Genomic DNA, 17263 nt, shown 5'->3' with positions numbered 1-17263 from the left:
AGGGGTCTAGTAAAAGCATAATGAGATTTAAGGCATACTGCTCAAGTCTCTTCTCATTTCTATATATCATTCTAATCTCCATTAAGATTGGTCATTTGGGGCGAAATTCTCTGAAACTGAATATTTTAAGTCCTAATCTTCAGAAATACTTGAATGTCACAGACAAATCAATAGCACTTTAAATCATGGAGCAGAGCAAATGAGCCGTCCTCCCTGGGAGAAGTGATGGCTGCCTCCGCCCACCCGGTGCCAAGCCACCCTCCAAACTGGTATGAGCTGATCTTTTCCCCGCACTCGCTTTTCTCTTTTTGTGAAGTCTGAACTCTTAGGTCACAGCAGCTGATACTGTTGTCGGGTGTTATTGTTAGACCTTCTTCGTGCCTGAGATTTGTGCTTTCTTAAGAGGACCCTTTCAGAGAAAACAAGAGGTCATTTTAGGTGGAAATGACCCATGGCTGATTATTGGCTCTGTTAAATGACCAATTTGAAAGGAGGTGTAATGTTCCCATCCACTCTAAATGAGAAGATTGCTCATGACTTATGGTCCATATTCTCTACACCCAACACCGCCATTTCCTCTCCTCTGATTCATTCTTTAATGAATGGATGGCTTCCCCCGTTTTTTTTCTTCATGGCAACTGCTCTCTGGGCAAAGCTTATTTGCAGTTTGAGCCAAAGAAGTAACTTTTTAAAAACTCTATCCACTTCAACTAGAAACAGACAGAACTCTCTCAATCCAATCTAACAGAAGCTTAGAAGAAAACAAGGTAAGCTTGGCCTGTTACTGAATTATTGCTAAATAGTTAAACTGTGGGTGTCAAGAAAAACACATATAAACGCTCCAAGGTATGTGGAGACGATTAACATAATTTACTCCAATAATAATTACAGGGTCATTTATACTCAATTCAGAGGTCCACAAGAACTATTATATATGTTGCTGAACTTCCCTGACCAGCTCCGCCAAAGAGGCCCCACAACTTCTCTTTAGCTGTCTTTCATTTTTTGTGTAGCACTTCCCAATCTCTGAGATTTTTTAATAGTTCTTGTTTGTAGTTTGCTTTTTTCCACTTATTTAATGCCTGCATTCTCTTTTAGAATATAGGGCGAGCAGAGCCCTTCTCCATTTCCCTCTCTCCATTGTGTTCTTAATGTCTAGAATAAAGCCTAACATACACAGTCAGCTCTGTAAATATTTGTTGCATTAATGCACCCCCGACCACCCGTGGCCTCCCAGTCTCACTACCAAGGCCTAAAGAGTGTATCATCCACCTTCCCAGTGCCATCTTGCTCTAAACCCAGCTGGCTCTTCATGGTCCACATCTCGGGGGCTCTAATTGTAGCTCTTGCAGCTGCTGGCCCTGGTGAGAGTGGTGAACTGATCCTTTTGCTGGGGAAAAAGAGAGGAAACTTCTGGAAGCATTCCCTGGGCTACCTCCACCTTTAAGGCCGTTTTGTCCCTGTGGGGAGTCATGTGTCGTGGAGGGGCTCGGAAGTTCCCTAGCCCCCTGGGGAAGTTGAGATGGTAGCTGAGGTACAAGCAAGCGGGCCTGACAGGGGGGTCCATGATAAGGAATGAAGTGAGTCCACATCAGCAGCTTCAGGGTTGATGGTGGAGGAGGCTGAGACTCAAAGGCTACGGGCCAGCAAGGGAGGCACCCCAGGCCCTGACTGAACCACAAGGTCCCCTATGGAAACCAGACACCGGTCAGACACCTGGCCTGCTACAGGAGCCCATAAGGGCCCAGAGGCCAGCATGTGACAAGCAAGAGCTCTAAGACCATTCCCCATACACCCTGCCACCCACCCAGGGCTGGGATGATGGAAGGGGAAAGGAATCAGAACTTCAAAGCTTTCACCCCAACGGGTCTCTCAAAACTGGAATAGACCGTGAAACGGTTGATTGGCAAGTCACCATTAACTCTACATCCATTCCCCAACAGGGACAGGACTCAGGAGAAAGATTAGATCAGTCATCAAAAAAAAAACCCCGCATTTTCTCCTCATCTCTGAGGAGAAAACTTCATAAAAATATCTATGTTATAGTGTTAAAGCTACCAATGACACCAAAGTTTGGGTGTCTTTAGAATCCTTTTAAAAATTGGTATCTAGCAAATGGATGTGGTTCTAAGGTAACACCAAGCTTGAAAGAGTACTTCAGTCTAGATCATTCTATTAAGAACACGGGACATCTCCCAGCTTGGCTTGTACAGAGCCAATAGTAGGGTCCCCATGGGTGCTAAGATATGTTCCCTCAGGGTTGTCTTCCAGCCTCCTACCCTCCCCTGTAGATTGTAGCGGGATGGGTTCTTGAGAGAAAAGGAAGGCAAGGTGGCGTGGAAGGGAGAAAGCGCCAACAGAAGAGCAAGTTGACGAGCGTTCCTATTTATCACAGCACAGTCCTCTGCTTTTTCCTCCTGCTGATTCCTGCGCTCTGCTCTCTATGCCACTGTGTCTAGGGAAACAAGCATACTTGTGAGCAACCCTGCAACTGAGTGTTGATAGCTTAAGTAAAGAGCTTCAGTCAGACCCTCCCCTAACCCCAACCTGCCTCCTGATCCCCACTCTTCAGGAGAAAGCATTGCAAGAGGTAGCAGGGGATGGGATCTATCTGCATGTCACTGTCCATTATCCATGCATTCTCCTCTGTGAGCTATGGAAGGCCACGTCTCTGCAGTGTATCTATCTCAGTGGTTGTCCCCAGGTTCGATGAATGAGGGATGCACAAAAGGATGCCTGAGCAAGTCTGTAGTGGAGACAGTTGCCCGAAACTCTTCAAAACTGGGGAAAGGTCCAGAGGCCTATCAGTCTACCATAGAGGAGATTTCTTGGTCCCTGTCTTCTCCTCTCCTAAGAAGCAGGTGTGGGGTAGCCTGATACTCTGGCATGATAGTGAGAGCTCTGGTGCACCCCAGATTACTCCTGATGAAGAGGAGCCCCAAGAATCTGGGGTAAGTCTAGGTCAAGGTAAGTGCCTTCAAAGCACATTCAGCTTCCACTTACCCAGCAGGAACCCTGGGGAGGGTGTGGGAGGTGGGGTTGCAGAGAGGGTTGGGAAAGGTGGGACGCACTCTGCATGCCTGAACAGTTTTCAAGGAGGGAGGCTAGAGGGGGATGGGAATTCCTTGAGGAAAGCATATGAAAAGGAGCAGGAAAAAGAGGCGAGAGATGGAGAGATTCCTCAGAAAAGGGCTGGGGGCTAGAGAGGCAGGAGGACATGGCAGAGAGTTGGGGCGCTCTCATTCCACAGCTATGGTCATAGTGGTTTGAGGCTGGGAGTCACAGCTGATGTCAGAAGAGAAAAAGTGCTACATCTTGGAAATGCCAAGGAATACTGAACACTTTGTAAACTCCTAGACATCAGGAGCCAGGAGGCTTCAAGTCTCCAACAGCCCCCTTTATTTTAACAAGAAAACTGAGGCCTTGAGAGATCAAGCCGGTAGAGCTGGGACACACAGACCAATAGCCAAGGGCATGACCAGGGTTGAGGCTCCTTGTGAGGGGCTCCTTGAGTCTTATGCAGCTCCTCTGAACCCCCAAAAAGAGACAGTTTGACCGAGGAAGTAGCCAGAGTATAGAAGGACAAGAAGGATTAAAAAAAAAAAAAAGTTTGCTGAATAATAATAGATATCATTCAGTGAACAGTATTTAATCCTGATAAAGCTTTGGGAGGAATTGGCAAACCACTGAGCCTTTCTTATTAGAATGGAACTACTGAAGAAAGAATTTAATTGAGGCCAATGCCCTTTCCCATAAGAGCCCAGAGCAGCCATGAAAATCCAATGAAGCTCTTCTGAGATGCCAGCAACGCTTACCTGTGCCTCCCCAAGACCCCTCTCAGCCCCCCAAAAAACGCAAAATCTCCTCAAGATGACCCCAAGGGCAGAGGAAATGTGTTGCTGATGAAGGATACATTACGTTTCTGAGGGAGGGAAATTGTTTGCTTTTGGGAGAAGGGCTCCCTTGAAGTGGTCAACCAATAGAAGAAGTGCGAGGCCTGATACGGACCCCATGTAAGAGCTCCTGTTGTTGAGGACCAAGGGTCTAGGACCCCCTCCCCGAGGGCCCAATGAGACACAGTGGCACAAACATCAATTCTCTGCCCAGGGTCTTCACAACTCAAGAAGGATGTGGGGAGAGAGCATTCTCTATGGGTTGTTGGACCCCAAGATTAGAGATTGTGCTGACCAATCTGAAAGTAGGTGGGTCAGGTTCAGAGAGGGAAGAGGTGCTGCCGTCAGAGGAAGCTCATTGAAGCATCGCTCTCAGTGGCGGGGAAGTTGAAGGTCACCTAGAATCCACTCTGGGGTAAGTGGGGGAGGAAAGCCAGCCAGAAGTGAGTACAGCAACGCAAATGGACCTTACAGGTGTAGTGCTGGGGGTGGGGGTGGGGAAGAAGGGAGAAAAAGAATGCACAATATGACACAGAACCATTTACGTAAAATCAACACACATCACAGGAAATTGGTTAAAAAGATGCAGAGTAAATCCACAATTGCCTACAGGGGAAGGAGAATGGGAGGGGTGCCCAGGGAGGGTGGGGAGAAGGAAATGAATAACTAACAGGAGAGAAGGGCCTTGCACAGACCAAAGTGGACAGTGTGCAGAATTCTGCCCTGGAGGTCCAAAGTCACAGGAGTGGGGCTGGCATCCAAGCAGACCCTCCATAGGAAGACTGAAGTCTTTCTTTATGGATTTAAGAAAAAGCTCCACAACACTAGTTCTCTGGGTTCTGCTCGTACTCTCTGAAGTCCCCCTAAACCATCAGGAAAGAAATCTGCGTGTGCCTGATATGTGATCTCATGAAGGCTGATGGGCCAGTGGGTCAGGAAAAGAGGGGCCTCTTCTATTTGCTTGCCTCTTGGATGGCATAGCCTACCTGGGGAACTTTGGCTCCAAATTCCAGGTGTCTTTGGGAGCATGAGGGTGCCCCACAAAGAGATATCAGCAGTAGAAAGAAGTGCTGTCATCCACAAGAAAGGAGGCATGCCCAAGACACTGATAGAACATTCTAATTATCTCCGAAACAAGTGTTGTCCTCTGAGAAAGGAGTGATGCCTGGCAAACTCTTAAGGTACATATTATTGTCAATTTGCAGATAAGTAAACTGAAGCTAAGAAAGGTTAGGCAGTTTGCCCGCGATCACACAGCTAATAAGTGTCAGAGGCAGGATTTTTTTTTTTTTGGAAGATTTATTTATTTATTTGAGAGAGAGAGAGTGGGGGAGGGGGCAGAGGGAGAGGGAGACAGAGAATCTCAAGCAGACTCTGCTGAGCGCAGAGCCCTCTGTGGGGCTCAATCTTACAACCCTGAAATCATGACCTGAGCTAATCAAGACTCTCTTAACCAACCAAGCCACCCAGGTGCCCCAGAGAGGCAGGATTTAAATCTAGGTATATGTGATGCCAAAACCTTACCCAGATCTTAACCTCCATGTTAACAGCACCTCCAGTGTAAATCTTTGGGCCGCATACAAGCGCGCGCGCAGACACACACACGCGCACACACACACAGGAATGTCACCAAAGTTACATGTTGCGAAACAAATTCACACTCTGGTTGCTTCCAACCTAGGTTGTCACGGGCACCGTGAAAAGAGGTATGTCTCAGGGGCAGACAAGGATAGATGGGATGATCGCAGAGGTCCTTGGGCAAAACCAATGAGAACGGCAAGGAGGAAACCGGGATAGGCAGTGGAGCGGAGGGGAGAAAACAGGGAGGGTTTCCCCAGTGTGGAACACGGCTTCAGAAACAACCACTGACATCAGATCAGAGAAGTGCTTTGCCGCAGGCATGGAATTGTGTGCAATTCCATCTGGGGCCAAGAGAAGAGATTTATTTAAAAAAAAAAAAAAGAGTGTCATCTGTGTGGTCATCATGCGTGAGCTCTTACCTGAAGTACCCCTCACAGCAGACGATGGTGGCAGAGGTCAGAGAATTTCAGGGTCTGCAGGAATCTTTAGAATCATGGCACCTAACTCCTTGGTAGGTGGTAAGAGGACAGGACAGGACAAGAACCTGGGCCTCTGGCTTGCAGGCAGTTGCTTGCCACTGGGCCGCCATCACTGACCTCCCATCAGGTTGGAGGCACAACCCCCGCCAACCCCTACAGACCCTGCTGCTTCCTCTCTGCCCCGTGTCTTGCCAGCAGATTCATTCTTTCCAGCTGCCTCTCAGGAGCAGGGTGAGAGGCAGTGAGACCAAGACATGCCTTTCAGGATTGGAGGGCAAGCGCTCGGGGGTGAAATTCTGGACGGATGAGCAGTTTGGCTATAGCGGACTTCCCTCCACGCACCTTAGTTTCCAGCCTCTTCTTTAAGCATCCCTGCCTGACCCTTCTGAGCCAGCCCACTCTTTCTTTTTGAAACCCTGGGGTAGCGGGGCATGACCTTAATTCTTCAAATCCTGTTCTGTGTGTTTTTCCAAGTCAAACCCAGGCCCTGACGCAAGCACAGCAGGACGTCCCTCGGCAGGGGGCAATCGAGCCTGTCACAGCAGATTTTCTTTCTTGCCACCAAAGCGAGAGACACACAGAACACAAAGGACACTGAGGATCCTGTCTCCTTGGGGGATTTAATTATTGCCATTAGTGGCTCTCCTCTTCAGTAATGGCATCTTTGCCTCCCTGCTTCTGGAGCAGAGGGTCACAAAATTTCAGCTCTGATCCAGGTGGGGCCGGAGACGGTCCCCCATGGGCACACAGCGGGAGGTATGACGAGTGGCCACCTACACAGTGTCAGAGGCTCCAGGCCCCCAAACACAGCCCCCATTCACTAGCTGACCTCTGAGGCCTACCATCGGAGTTTTATTTATTTAGCTTCGGGGATTTACGGATCAGTCAAAATTCAAATATTCCTGGAGGGGACGATAGCTGTGACCAGCCACTTGCCACTTAGTAGAATTTTTTGCAGGTCACATTCCAAAAGCATTTTTTAGAGTGAGAGTGAAAGCCAGATGGCCTAGGAGGGGAAGACAGTGGAGGGAGAGAAGGGCTCATGAATTAGAGGGGAGGGAAGGGCCCAGCAGGAGGCTGGGGCACGGAAGGCAGCCAGCCTGCCTCACCAGTTGACCTAGAGCAGGAAGCTCCCTCCAGCCCCAGCAAGAGCAGCAGCCAAGGACTCACTTGGATCCTGTTAGACCACGGGGGCCCCAGACTTACTGAATCGGAAACTCTGGGGGTGGGACCCAGAGTCTCTAGCTGAACAAGCACACAGGTGGCTCTGATGCATCGTCAACTTTGAGAGCCACGGGATTGCTATGTCCATCCTATGTGGTAAGACTGTCCCTATATCCCACTGCCCTTCTCTGACTTGCTTTCTCCTGTGCCCTGCAGTGAGCCATGAGAAATCACCACTGTGCATGGCCAGGAGACTGCTTGGCACCCTGTAAAGCTCCATAGCCACGAGAGGTGGGATAGTGACAGAGAGCAGGACAGTTTTGGGCGCAAAGAGCAAAGGGCTTGGGTCAAGCAGGGTGAAGGGGAGTGATCAGCTGAAGGAGGGTTTCTAGGGTGGCCACCTAGGCATCCAAGAAACACGAGCAGGGATGTTGAGTGAAGAGGCAGAAATGTAGACAGAAAACCCGCTGCAGATGGCTTAAGCCCAGACTGAGGCCCCGTAGTGTGTGGGTTCTGGGCCATGAGGTACCGCCAGGTGCGCAAGATTACAGTTTCCCTTTCTTCAGCATCTCCTCTTCTTGGGTCCATATGCTCAAGATGCAGCTCCCCGGCCAGCTGATCTCTGGTTCTCCCTACCATCCTCCTACCCCACCCCCACCCAGGCAGTCCTTATGGCAAAGGACAAGGAGCCCCAAGGAGACAGATGGAGAAAACTGGATCAATCTTCTGCAAGCCGGACCTGCTGATGAGGTCCCTTCTTTGCGCTCTTTTTCTCCATAGCACTTGTCAGTATCTGAAATACTACGCTTTTTGTCTGTTTACTTCCCTAGAATGTGAGAATTTTTTTTTAACTGAATTATTTACTGCTCAATCCCCAGGGCCTGGCACACAGTAGTCATTCAATAAATATTTGCTGGAAAAACCGGATAAATCTCAAATGTGTGCAAATCCTCAAGTTTACTCAGTGATCTATCAATATTTGTTTCCAATATAAAAGTGGTTACTCAGATTCTTGAGTAAAAATCATGTCTTCCACAAAGCTGGGGCTTCAGACGCCTACAGGCCCTGCAGCTCCAGGCTCAACCCCAGAGGGAAGCTTCATGTATGATCAGACAGCAGGATGAGAGAGGTTGAGGCTGGGAGGGTCAGGGCTCTGTGTGAAGGATTTACCAAAACGTATTATGTCTCCATGCCTCTGGCAGATCAGTGTTTCTGGGAGGTACAAGGACAGGAAGGTTATAACCAAATGACAAGACAATGTACACAAACTGTCCAGTGCCTGGCAAACAGAGGGCCCCCAAGAAGGTTAGCAAGATCTCTCTTTGCCTCTGAACTCCAGTGAAATCTTGATGAAGAAGACATTCAGGGAACAGTCATCGTAAGACCTCAGGGACAGGGACTCAGTTCCTTTGTTTCCCTAGTACTTGGCACAGTGTGTGTCTAGAAGGCCCTAAAGGAATGCTTGATGAATGAAAAATATTGTTTCCATTGATTTTTCTGGATATTACATTATATTTCAGGCATTGTGGCTGAAAATCATCCTAACATGTATTCAGCAACATTTCTACATTAGCAAGCGGAGTACCAAACTTCCTCGAATCTTCCTAGGGGATACAGAATCTTCAAAGTGGTCATCAGCAAGTACCTGATCCCTGACCATGTGTTCTTGTGGGAGGCCATGGGGGGAATGATGCCAAAGGGGCACGAGATTGAATTTTTTAACCCCCCCAAAACCATAGGGAATTGAAGGAATTCCCTGATGTCTTCTCCCTTGAAATTCAGGGTTAGAGCTTTCAAGGGACTAAGATCATCTAACACCAATAGCCTAGCTTTACAAACAGAGAAACCGAGGTCCAGAGAGAAGAACAGGTTTCCTGAGGGTACCCAGTATGTAAGTAGCACTGTCAGAACTGGAACCTTGTTCTCTTGACCCCCAGGTTCAACACTCATTCCATTTTGTAGATTTGTCTCCATCTCTTAAGAGTAGAAAGGAGAGAAAAATTCAGATTAATTCATTGTTTAATTCTGTACTAAAAGAAAAATGTCAGTTTGTTCATAAGGACGTTTATTGAGATTTTACTTTATATGCAGCACTGTCTTTACTGTAGGGCAGAAAGCAAGCACACAAAACTGTCCCTATCTCTTGCATGGTCTTGATGATGATAATAGTAAGTTTCAATTTTTTGAATACATGTTATATACAAGCATGGGATACATTACATCTATTATCACAGATAATTCTCACAATAGCCTTATAAAGTAGATGTCTATGTTTGGTCTCTATGGGTTGCTTATGACAGAAACTCAACTCAAACAAGCTTAGGAAAAAAAGGAACTTAATTGCACACACAAATGAAAATATCAGGGGTTGTCCAGCTCTGGCTAGACTGGATCCATGTGTTCAAACAATGTCGTCAGAATCTCTCACTCGTTCCATCTCCTCTGTGTTAGCTTACTTTCTAGTATGTTCTTTCCCTGTGATTAAAAAAAGAAAAAAAAAGACTTCCAGTAGCCCTGGTTCCATGAGCCTTACAGTTTATAATTTCAGAGGTAGAGTCCCCTGAGTCACATCAGCTCCCTTCTTGACCTTGACTGATCCTCTTTGGATCATGTGGGCACATCTGCACCAATCATTAAGTCTAGGAAAAGGAGATGTTTTGATTGGCCACTCCACATGTTGATAAGGTGCGGAGGAGAGTTTCTTTTCTCAGTGGAGTGAAGGAGAGGAAATTCATAATCCCATTCTGCATAGGAGGAAACTGAGACTCAAAATCAAGTAATTGCCTAAAGCTATAGAGCCTATTAGAGGCACAGCTGGATAAAAACTCAACATCTTGCCTCCAATGCCTATGTTTGTTTGTTTTTTTAACTTTTCCTGAGCTTTTGTGGGTTTTTGGGGGGGGGGGGGAGTATTATTCACATACCTTAAAATTCACCATTTTAAAAGTGAAAATCCTGTCTTAGTCATCAGGCCAGGTGTTCTTAATTTTGGTGTGATCACTGCTCAGTTGTGAAGTATGTGGTAAGCAATTTGTTGCTATTAATGGTTGAATTACCAGAGTTATTGAATGATGTACTTTTAAAAATAGAAACCAGAATTAATTAAAGATTATCCCTCTAAGGGAACCTGGCTGACTCAGTTGATAGAGCATGTGACTCTTGATCTTGGGATGGTGAGTTCAAGCCCCACACTGGGAATAGAGCTTACTTAAAAAAAAAAAAAAAAAAAAAAAAGATTTTCCTTCTAATAATGCCATCCTCATTTTTTCCCCTGATATACTTTTTTAGACGTAGCCAGCCAAACACCTGCTTAAGAGAGTGTTGTCACCCATTTTGAGCGCTTCTTAGGAGAAAATGCCACAGCGTGGAGCACTGCTCTAGCTTGCCATAAACAAAGCTTTCCCCATTGTAAGACAGAATGAGTAGGACTCCAAGAAAGATACAGAGCATTCTAGGAACATTAATAGAAATGACAAATCTGTTCAGCAACACTGCAGATTTTAAGATTAAAATTAAATCAATACCATTTCTAGATTCTAATGATGAAGGCTAGAAAAAAATACAATAAAAAATATATCTAATTCCCTAAAGACTCCAAAACATTAAGTTTTTTGAAATTAACCTAAAAGGACATGCAAAATCTATTCAAAGAAAAAAAAAATCTATTCAAAGAAAATTACAAGCCTCTGATAAGGAAAAAGAATTACTTGACTAAATGGAGCTTCTGGCTGGGAAGATTCTACATGGTAGATGGTACAAAAACTCATGCAATCTTGGCCATATTAATACTCTGCTTTAGAAGGAGGGCAATGATAATCCTGTTCTCCCCTGAACTGCTCAGACCACACTCTGAGGGAAACCCAGACAAACTAGAACATGTCAGGCACTAGGAGGGGCAGGGAGGCTGGTAACAGGTCTGGAAACCATGCCATACAAGGAACTGAGCAGGTTAATCCGGATGTTAGAGAACTGGGGGCATTTTCACTGGGTAAGAGAAGATTCAGGGGTGAGGTCAGAAGGCTGTGGCACAGAAGTATTAGACTAGCCCTGTGGGACAACAGTGACAGAAAATTATAGGCAGAGAGATGTCGGCTCAATCAAAGTAGCGGTTCTGAAAGTCAGAACTGTCATTGATCTGAATTAAATAACCTTGTGAAATAGGCAGAGTAGGTGATATTATCAACAAGATGAGGAAGGGGTCCAGCCAGCAAAAAGGATTTGTCTGTAATCACTCAGGAGAGGCATAAGGGACTGTGGATTCCCAGTGGTGTGGATTCCCTGGTGCCCCTGCACTGAGCTTAAAAAGATGCAGCAAAGCAGGTGTGAACAGCCAGCAGTGAAGAAGTCACAGGAAATCTACCCATGTCAAAGCATAAGGAACAGCTCTGAATATCTTGTGGAGAGAAGGCTCAGGCAACGAGCAATGATTTCCTATGGGAAAGTAATGACTTCTGACAAGAAACAGAGATCAGGAGAGCAGGAATTTCTGACAGGAGACCAGGGATTTTTGACAGGAGAGCAATGGTTTATGACAGAAAAACGGATTTCCTGACAGAAAATGTTGATTTCTGACAGGATGTTAGTGGACTTCTGACAAGAGAACAAAGATTTCTGAAGAGAGTGTGATTTCTCTTAGGACGGTGACTTTTAAAAGAAGAGTGGTCATTTCTGACACAACAGTGCTTTCTGACAGGAAAATAGTGATTGCTGATAGCAAGAGCATGGATTTCTGACAGAACATTAGTGCCCATTACACAGGAGAGTAGTGATTTCTGACAGGAGGTCTTTGACAGGAATGAAGGTGTTGATTAGGAAAAACAAAAAGCAGCAGCACAGAAGAAAGGGGAAACAACGGGTAGGAATGAATTCTCTCCAGAAAGAGCTGTTAGTCCTAGGGTCTAGTGGGAGGGTTCATCAGTAATAAGAACAAGCTGGATCAGGGAAGGGTCAGACTGGGCAAGATCGTGGGTCCAATATTTCATTTAACAGAGGGGGATTGAGTGGGTTGGAGGGAAAGTATTTAAGAGATTTATATCAGAGAGGCGAGTATAAATGACTAGGAAATGCATTCCCACCCAGACCCTCAGTGGAAGTAGAAGAGAAGGGGATCTGGTTCTTTTTCATTTCCCCAAACCCAGAAATCACAGACTTGGTTTTGATTCAGGAGATTCTAATGAAAACTTTTGCCCTCTTAATTAATTATATATTCTTGACTGGAAGAGCAGGAGAGGAGAGAAGGGGTCTCTCTAAAGCTGTGGTCCTAAAGTTATCCAGAAACCAGATCCCAGCATGCTTGGAGAGAAGTCCGTATTGTGGTAGAGAGGAACATGAATTAAAGGAGGAGGACATATCCATAAAGAGCCTCTGATAGAAACGTTAGGCTGACAGAATCCTGCTCAGAAAGAAAAGTGATTTTCTTTGTCCCACATTCACCACCCAAGGTCCTGAGAGCTCCCAGGCTAGACCCCGAAACCCAGCAGGGTCGTTTGTAGGATCCTTTTCCGGCAAGTGGTTATGTTTACTGTGAGCAAAAGCCCAGCAGTGCACAAGCAAAGCAGATATGTCTCAGAGGGAAGGAACGCTTTTTCTCTCAGACTGAGCTCTCATTGACCCCAGCTCCAGGCACCAAGTTGACCACGTGACTGGATTCCTGTGGGCACTGAGCGCTAGGAGAATTCTAATTGTGCGGATCCCCAGAACAGCTGCAGCATCCTGAGCCAGGAGCTCCAGACTCGTACTTCTGACCGGATGCCGGAGCTCAGCACAGCTCTTCACACTCAGCCCTGCAGGCCTGCGGCAGAGATGAACACACAAGGCCTCCTGCAGAGAGCACCCCCCCTTCTCCCACAGACCCACCTTTAGCTCTCTCTGGGGGTCCCTACCACTTTCTTCCCAGACCCCCAGGGTCTGGTCTTTTCTTTCCAGATGCCACCACCTCGCCACCCTCTGGAGTTCCCTTCAATCCTGGATTCAGATGAGGACAGAGAATTCCCCCGCTTCCCCCCCGACCTCCTCCCACCCCACTCTTGATGCCCCTGACTGGCCCTCAAGCCATTTTATTGCTGTGAATATCATAATAAAATTACAGATGAGAAGCAAATTGGAGACTTTTTTTTTGGTAGTCTCCATAACCAGTATGGAGCCCAATGCGGGGCTTGAACTCACGACTCTGAGATCAAGACCACCGCCCCCACCCCAGGTGAGATCAAGAGTCAGACTCTTAAGCAACGGAGCCACCCAGTGCCCCAAATTGGAGACTTTTTTAATCTCAAAAAAAAAAAAAAAGTGCACTTCTGGAAAAAATGGTGATTTTTCCCAGGACATGCTATGCAGCTGGTCCTGTCTCACTTTGAGAACCGCTGTGATAGAGCTTCCCAGACAAAGCCCTTTCCTGCATTTCTGCCTCAGAAGGCAGGCGAAATCTCTCCTCAGCAGCGTGAACCAGGAAGCCGTTGAGAGCCTCTAGGTCAGTCCTTTTCTGTGAAGACTCACCATGTCTTCCTAGCTAGGTGACTCCGGACAAATTGCTTCACCTCTGAAGTCTTGGTTACCTCATCTATAAAATGGGGACAACAATGCCTACTTCTCATAATTGTTGAGCGATTAACTGAAATTTTATATATATATATATATATTATATTATTACATGAGATATATTATTATATATAATTATATGTGTGATTTATATATCATATCTATATTTGTTATATATGTATCTATCTATAACATATCTGGCACCTGCAGGCTGAGTCTCTTTGCCCTGGCTTCTCATGGGGAGGGAAGGGGAGTTGGGAGCCGTGACCTTGAGAGCAGGGCTGCCTCGGGGACGGTTATACACTTTGTGTCCAGCCGAAGGCTCTGGGCTAAGCCCCTGGGTGGAGGTGGCCATACCATGGGCATTCCGCTCCAGGTCAGGTGCCCTGGGTGGGGCTTTTCTGCACAAAGGCCATGTCCCTTTGTGCACAAAAGCACCATAAGGGCACCATAAGGGCAAGCCGCAGCAGCTGGGTGTCTGTGCCAGAACCTGGCCCACCTGCTGGGGGAAGAGAGAATGGCACTTTGAAGAGAAGCATTTACAAGAACCTGGAGGGCCAGGTTCTTCTCTCCTGCTTGTCCTGGGAGGCCTTGGGGAGGGAGAGAGTGGCTGCCGTAGCTAGAGGTTCCCCTTTTCTCATAGAGGGATCTCCCAGCGTGGGGGCTAGCCTGCCTGCACTTGGGCTCTAGCAACCACTCCTCCTCCTAGCAGGGTTCCCATTGGCGTGATTTGTAGGGTCTCAAACTCAGAACCTCAACCTTTATATCCTAGGGCTACAGAAGAAGCTCTTTTTTAATACCGTGACTAAAGAGCCAACAGGGATTTTTTTTTTTTCTTTCCCCCAGTGGGTAAAGGACTAAAGGTGGAGTTCAAGGTCCCAGCCACCCTGAAATGCCGCAGTCTTAGCATGCGGCTCCCAAAGGAAGAGGCTTTCTGGGCCGGGCTGCCTTGATCATTACCGCTCTCTGTCTTCATGTTTGTTCACATCGTTTGTAAGACATGAGACCAGGCAAAAAGCTGTTTTTTTGGTTTGTTTTTTGAGAGAGAGAACACGAGTAGGGAGGGGCAGAAAGAGAGAAAATCTCAAGCAGGCTCCACGCCCAGCGTGGGGCTCGATCCCACCACCCTGAGATCATGACCTGAGCTGAAATCAAGAATCAGACATTCAACTGACTAAGCCACCCAGGCACCCCCAAGGCAAAAAGGTTTTAATTCATACTCTTATCTCCCAGAGTTAATCTGTGTGTTTCCCTTTCACTCTGCTCTCTCGTGGGTACTCAAGGGCATCCCCATTCACAGTGACCAGAAAAACACACTCACAGAAACTGCAGGGCCAAGGCCTAGACACAAAGGCTGAGCATATGCTTGCAGAACCAGATTTTCTGCTCCCAAAGACCAGACAAACCTGGGCTTGGGGAAGCCGGAAGAGGCAGCTGGGCCCAGACTGGAGGAGTGAAGACACCTGAGTCCTTGAGGTGGGGGAGGGGCGGAGGAAGAAGGGAGCAGATGAGAGGGCACTCACATGGGGCTTGGTGTAGGGCCCTATCCACCATCAGTGCTGGGAGCTTTTAAGGTCTGGGACAGCAAATGGTGGCCTTGGGACCCAGGAGTAGGGATGAGGCCAACATGGAAAACCTTGCCCCTGAACAGAACCAGGTGGAAATTTCTCTGTAAGTAGGAGCAGTGATGGACCATACACTGCTAATGGGGTGGGCCATGGTGGGAATGCTCTCCTCAAATGAAGGACTATTTGATGGAAGAACTGTATAGAAAAAGTGGGAGCCATTTGAGCAAAAATCCTCAATTTATCAGCACAAAACTAACTGAATTTTTCAGGTAACTGGAATATCTTTTTTGTACTGTTTTTAGGAAGTAGAGGTATATAATAAAGAATTGAAAACAAATCAAGGATTTATTTTTTTAAACAACAAAACAGCTTCCAGGTACTCCCCTGGCCAGTCCCATCCACCCAATTTACACTTTGATGATAGGAACAACTGATGTTCTAAAGGATGACCCTTGAATCACTAGGTCATCAAAAGCGAGTTTCAGTTCAATCAGCTGCCAGAATCCCTATTTCCTTTGCATTATGGGGAAGTAGAGCATGACTGTATTTCTAAATTAACCCCAATCTCCTCGAAATTGATTTTTCAAGAATTCTAACATCCTCTGAATAAAGGCAACACTGTACAGAAACTGAATGTATTACACATTCAGGAATGAGTCTTTTGAGAAGAACCTCATGTGGTTGCATCCTGCGGACATTTCCCTGGAACGGTTTGTACCAGGGGTCCTCAGCTTGGGGACTGGGGAGCATTCCACCCCCTCCCCCAGGAATGACTGGGCAATGTCTGGAGACATTCTGGGGCATCACAACTAGGGGATTGGGAAGGGAGATGCTGCTACCCTCCAGTCGACAGATATCCCAGAAACATTGCTCAACATCCTACAATGCACAAAGCAGCTCTCCACAACAAAGAATTATTGGACCCAAAATGTCAGTCGTGCTGAAGTTGAAGAATCATGGCTCACCATGATGCAATAAGATGTGAGGGCCGGTAGGGTAGCTTCCCCAAGGCTACTCACGGCCAGGCTCAGAGGCCTGCCTTGTCAGCCAACCCTTGGGTCTGGTCTCACCTTATCTAAGCTCTTAGGATGGTTCTAGGATCTAAAGCCGGGAAATTCATCTGCAGTAAACCGTAACAATCGGTATGTCTGGCTACTCTCTGCGGGCAGCGAACACCCTCAGCGGAGCCCACGGTGAGACAGGAGCTTCTCCAAGGGAGCGGAGAAGGAGTCTCTAAGGTCCTCGCCTATCTTCGTTGGGCAGGACTGGGAGGGTGCTGGGTGGAGCCGCTCCTGCTGGCTTCCCCTGGCAACCAAGTCTTCTCGTGCCCAACACCCTGTTTCTTTGGATGTGTTAATGTCATCTGTAAAGTCTGACTTTGACCTGAGGCCAGAGTCTACTTAAGATGATTGCATTACTTGGCTCCAATCCCTTCATTATGTTTACATTGTACAGTTTAATGCGGGAATTCCCTGATCTGAAAGCAGAGGGAATTATTTCAGGAAGCCAGCTCATCTCTGAGTGCCTGAGGGTTCAATGGCTAACATGGTTTGCTCTGATCTAGGACCAGTATTGGTCAAAAGTATTTCTATGAGGTAGCAATTAATAACATAGAAACAATTGGAAAAGTGGTCATAATTCATAAGAGCTTTGTGCCAATATATATTTTCTCAATTAATAAATAATAAAAATATAACTATTATCATCTGGGAGTGGGTCTGGGAAGTATTTGGATGATAAAAAGGAGGACCTATCCTGGAAAAAGTTGGGAACCACTGGTTTGACACTCAGAAAGTTAATTTCCCATCATTTTGAGTTCTCGAGCAAGGAGACACAGCACTCCAAGGTTGCCTTATACCCCCTATAGAATCTGCTTACTCTGTTCCTAGGGACACACTGTGGGGAATAACCTTAACCTCTTGCATTTGCATGCTTTGCAATTTCTAAAACATTGTCACATCCATTATCTTATTGGCTCTTCTAGCCACCAGTGAGGAAGGTAGAATGGGGCCCTTCTACTTTAGGAATGAGGTCAAGGTCTGGA

At 46.7% G+C, this 17263-nt stretch overlaps 1 long non-coding RNA gene across 1 annotated transcript; it reads left to right on the top strand.

Annotated features, from left to right (window-relative positions):
* The first annotated feature begins 344 nt into the window (after positions 1 to 344).
* LOC125083127 (uncharacterized) lies at positions 345 to 13176 on the top strand. The gene is made up of 3 exons (XR_007122180.1): positions 345 to 767; positions 2705 to 2951; positions 12734 to 13176. It is a non-coding gene; the product is annotated as an uncharacterized LOC125083127 (long non-coding RNA).
* Positions 13177 to 17263: the final 4087 nt, after the last annotated feature.

The sequence above is a fragment of the Lutra lutra genome, chromosome 1 (genome assembly GCF_902655055.1).
Source record: "Lutra lutra chromosome 1, mLutLut1.2, whole genome shotgun sequence".
NCBI classification, from domain to species: domain Eukaryota; kingdom Metazoa; phylum Chordata; class Mammalia; order Carnivora; family Mustelidae; genus Lutra; species Lutra lutra.
The sequence above is the reverse complement of the archived record's forward strand: the minus strand, read 5'-3'. Positions and strand labels throughout refer to the sequence as shown.